The following is a 5,609-nucleotide window of genomic DNA, read 5'->3' on the forward strand; positions in this document are numbered from 1 at the left end:
AGCTAGAAAATAAAGAACCTTTATTGTGTACCCCTTAGAACAAATTTATTTGTTCGTGTCACAAAACTACACTTATGTAATCTTTCACCATTCAGCAGCGAAGAGCAAGTGTTTACATATATCTTGCTTGCTCAGGAATACTCAGTGGTTCCGAGTTCACCCGATCGAGCCTTTCATCTAAGAGCGTGACGGATCAGCCTAATTTACTACCTACGAAACAATGTGTGTGCGGTGAAAAATCTTTCAGAAACACTTATGTGAGCTATTAGACCTCTTTAATCCACATTATGCATTTTTAAGCATTATTTATGCATCCTATATTTAAAATCATTTTTTTTTGTTTTCGTATAGTTTAAATAACTATGTGCACTACAAGAACACAGAAATTTTGAAACCACAAACATACACTTTTATTTATATGTATAGATATATTATAATCCCAAAAAAGTATAACATAATTTCATGTATAGATCAATCATAATTTATAGCTCAAATCAATATCATAGCAGGATATTGATTCGTGAAAAATTTGAAATGTTTGGCTCGATGTGAAAGTACTATCTTAATCTGTACATAACCCCGAGATAGTTTTGCTCTCAAAGCGACTCTAGAATTGAATCTCATTTGTTATGTGTACCTTAAGGCTCCCATTATTTCTATTTTTATTCTGAAAATTTCTTACACAGAAAGGACAGAAACACTTTCAATAATACGTTCCGATAACTTGGAACCCGAATAAGTATGCAACCCTTTGATTTCCATCACCTTTTCCAAGGGAATCGAACTGAAGTTTGGGATACATTATACCATTACATTATCATTTTATTGTTTTGCGTGACGTGTGACACAAGCAAAATATAAGACAAAAAACATTTTTAAACATTATTTAGTGTTGATTGGTTGCCAACAAAAGTTTTTGAAATGTCTTTAACGAAAAGAATGGAACTGTTACTGTTTTATTATAAGTATAAACAGAAAAAAATAACGTACATTTATCTTTTGAAGAAAATTGCTGGAATAAGTCCAGGGATTTTCGAGCTACTTTACCAATTAGATCAGTAAATTTGTAGGTACTGAGAAAATGCTTCATGCTTTATGCATACTTTTATGCATAACTAGCTGACACTGCAAAATTCATATTTTCTTTTCTCGTGAACCTGTTTTTTTATTGTAAACTATATGTGCCCACGGCTTCGTTCGCGTGATTTAACAAAAAAGTTATTTTTCAGCTCGCAAATAAAAGTAGCCTAAGTTACTGCTTATTATATCAGCTATTTGCCAACGAAAGTCCCGTCAAAATCGGTCTAGCCGTTTCAAATATTAGCCGGAACAAACAGACAGACAGAAAAAATTTGTAAAAAATGTCATTTTGGTATATGTACCGTGTAAACAGCCATATGCATTTACTAAAAAGCGGTTATTTTAATATTACAAACAGAAACTCCAATTTTAGTTAATTGTATAGATTTCCTTCCGTCCTTTTTTTATTTCACTAGGTCGGCAAACATACGTACGGCTCACCTGATGGTAAGCGATTACCTTAGCTTGTAGACGCTTGCAACACCAGAAGCATCGCAAGCGCGTTGCCGACCCAATCCCCAATCCCCCCAGGAGCTCTGGTCACCTTACTCACCAACAGGAACAAAATACTGCTTGAAAACAGCATTATTTTGCTGTGATCTTCTGTAAGGTGGAGGTCCCCAGTCGGGCTGCTCCATATTTTGAGCAGGAAATTCCTGCTGTGCCCTACCTCAGTTGAACCTCCTTTTCATCTTGATTTAAATCTGATGCAGTAGTCCAGAAATTATGCCCGTATAAGCATTTCAGCGACTAATTATTATCGAGGAATTTCCCAAAAATAAAATAAACAGTATTATATTATACTTTATTGTTTTACGTCCCAAATGATAATATGCAAAGGTATAGTGACATGGTTCAATAGTTCTTCTTGTATTTTTATATTAAAAATTACGATACACATTTCTATGAATTATGAACACAATCAAGTACGTTGTTGAAACTCGCTCATGTTACTATTCACTCATTCGGTCGGCAATTAACTTTAGAAATTTTAAATGTACAGCTTGAGTTAACTCCACTACAACTTTCAAACGCTTAAAAAGTTTATTTATTTTCTCATTTACTTTAAAAAGAATAATCTATCCTTTTTAATCCTTCATATATGTTCTTTCAGTGTGGTTTAAAAGTAAATAGCAATATAAATAAGCTTTGGTATTAATAAATAATATTAAAGAAGCCAAAAATAAATAATAATAATCGTAAGTACTCGCAATATAACATATTAAATATTAATAATAATTAATTAATAAACGCTTCACACTCAACGGCCCCCAGTAGGATTTTCTCCTGTGTTGGGGGTCCGGAAACACACGTAATACATACACAAACACAACGCCCAGACCACGACTAACATCTGTACGGTCGATACAAATGTCTGTCGCGAGCGGGAATTGAACCCGCGACCATCAGCGCAACAGCCAGCCTATTACCGCTGCGCTAACGCCGCATCGTCGAACTATATATATATATATATATATATATATATATATATATATATATATATATATATTATCAAATATATATATTATATATATATATATTATCAAATAATCTAAACTTGGTGATACCTAGTACTCATATAAAAACTGTCTCTTTTGTAATACAACTTAAAAGAAGTTTACCACAGAGCGCTACATTTAAAACATAAACTAAAAAAGTTAATTAAAGTTTTATAAAGTATCAATAATCATATTAATATAATTATATTTCCGTCTGTTACAACACGTTAGCTCATTTTTGCTATCATAAAATTGGTCATTGATTTATTATTCTATATTATGTTCACGTGTCAGTTTATCGCAATCCACTGCTAGACATTGTTCTAGCCAAGTTCGCGCCAAACATCCCAGTTCGCAACAATCTCATTCTGTTATGTCTACATGTCATAATTATTTATTTGGCTTCAATAGTCCGTAAGTAATATCATTATCTGCTATTATGTGCGTGTCCTACTAACTTAACTAAACTAAATACACAAATACAATTTGACTAAACGCTTTGACAAAGGACGTAGTCGCTTGAATTATTCCGGGTACATGCTTATTTGACAGTTATTGACAAAGTTTCCCAATTAATTCGTCCGTTTTGTCGCTGTTAGACAGGAATACATCACTGAGACCTATAACTACTACACCTAGACCACTAATGAGGTCAGTATGGCTATGACTCTTTGAAACTATGATGCGCGCTTTTCAGTTATAGTATTATTATAACAGCTGATCTAAGGTTTAAGTAAGGTTTTGTGGAGAAAATGAGGGTAACGGTAATGTCATAGAAAACATTAGCTTCCATTATTATTGAAAAAAATCGAAGGATCTGTACTGTATTTGTTTAAATGTTTGTGTAGTTTAGTGTTGTTATGCGAACAAAAAGTTCTTCCCATTATCATAGAAAAGAAAAATATAATATCCGACTCTTATGTTTTTAGCGCCTGTTAATTTTCTATTTCTTCGAGTATTCGATAACCTAAAGCTTAAAACACTTCATAATTTTAAGAATATTGTAGTAATATTAAGTATTTGAAGTAATGTATAAAATATGTTGACAAAGAAATATTCTCCGTTTCCTTAATAAATACGTCTAATGTTTCCAGCTATTATATAATATATCTATCTACATATATCAACTAAGTAGACTAGTGTTGGTGTAGAAAAATGACGTCGTATTTTCAGAATAAATATTAAATTCTGGATATATATATAAATATTGCACATTCATGTGCAATATTTTACAAATACAAGACAGTTAAATTCTGCAAAATATTTTAGTAGATTTTCAGTAGTAGCTCATGTAATTTACTGCTACTGTCAAAATCTCTTTGCTATTTGTTATGTTTAATATCATCAACATAATAAGTGCAAAATTGAACTAGTTTGTTACGTCAGATTGAGCGTAGATACTACTTTCTAGGATCTGATAGTGACCGTTACTTAACACATACATCCAGTAAGCCACGTATGCACACCACCACCAATCTATTTCTGCACTAGGGTTATGACTTTCAACAACATATTGCCATAACAATGCTGCACGACAGTTATTGATATCAATTAACAACAGTAAAATGACAAAATTGTACTGGGTATAGTTTTACGTAGGGAGTACTGATAACATACATAGCACAAACAGCCAATCCACGACAATAGCTGTGTATATTGTCTCTAAATTTGTTTGTAATCTATAATATAAAAATGAGTCGCTGAATGTGTTGCTAAGCGCAAAACTCGAGAACGGTTGGACCGATTTCGCTAATTCGTTTTTTAAAATATTCCTTGAAGTACGAGGATGGTTCTTACGGAGAGAAAAATTCAAAAAAAAATTTACTTTTCATGAAAAAGTCTAAAAACAACACTTTTCTATACTCCCATACAAAAGATTTGTGATAATACTTAAAAGTCAATTTGAACTTTAATACCATACGATAAAGTTTGTGTTAGGCGATACGAAGTTCGCCGGGTCAGCTAGTATTGAATATTTATCATGGAGAGAAATCGAAACAACGAACTCCAAGAGCAAAATTAATGATGATAAGTCATTACTCTGTATATACATACACACAGTATACACATACATACACATACACATAGTATATAACAGGGTTTAGAAAAACTATAAAAGAAACATACACAAAGGAAAGTTAAACTAAATATCGGCTGTAAAAACTTCTTTAGTCGTTTAGAAACAAACTCATTGGTTAGTTTAAAATAAACCACAAAGCGCCGTGTTACACTTTTTTCGGTGTCATGAAAAGGTAGATTTTAATATTTAATGTCTAGTACTAACTTTTTATTATAAATAAAGTAAATAAAAATAACTTTTCTATTTTGTTTTTTCTATTTAGTCTTAAAATACCGTTTTTGATACGAGTTTTGTTTTTTTTTTCTACCTTAAGCTTGATTTTTAGCTCGAGCAATTGAGTGTATAGTGTTATACTTTAAAATCCATAAAAATGTAATCATTCTTTAGATATTTCTGTGCCTACTTTATTACAGATGCTTAACAGAAAAAAATAAAACATATTATTTGAAGTTTTAAATGATACGATGAAGCGTTCATTGTGTAGATATGTCATTTTGTGTGTTATATATGGGTGTACAGCATGCTTTCAATTGTATTCGTGCTTTGCTCTCGTAAATGAAAGTGTAATGTGGCTATTAAACCTTTCTTCAAAAATCACTCTGTCAAATCCAAAAGCTAGTAAGCTGAACAAAAAGTTCTACAGATTCATCATGTTATATTTATTTATTTGTATAACACACATCAAACAACCGGTTCTCTGGTGTAATGGTGGTTTGCGGGTTCGATTCCCGTTTTGGGATGGATATTTGTATTTATAAATATTTCTTTCCGATTTGGATGTCTCTCCCTGTGGCTCTCTTCACCGTGCCTTGGAGAGCACGTTAAGCTGTCGGTCTCGGTTGTTATCATAAATACCTGATAACGATCGTTAGTCATAGTAGGGAATATATCCGCTAACCCATAGCTAAGCACCGTAGTGGATTAAGCTCCGATCCTTTAATACATGGAGA

The sequence above is a fragment of the Melitaea cinxia genome, chromosome 15, assembly GCF_905220565.1.
Source record: "Melitaea cinxia chromosome 15, ilMelCinx1.1, whole genome shotgun sequence".
NCBI lineage: Eukaryota > Metazoa > Arthropoda > Insecta > Lepidoptera > Nymphalidae > Melitaea > Melitaea cinxia.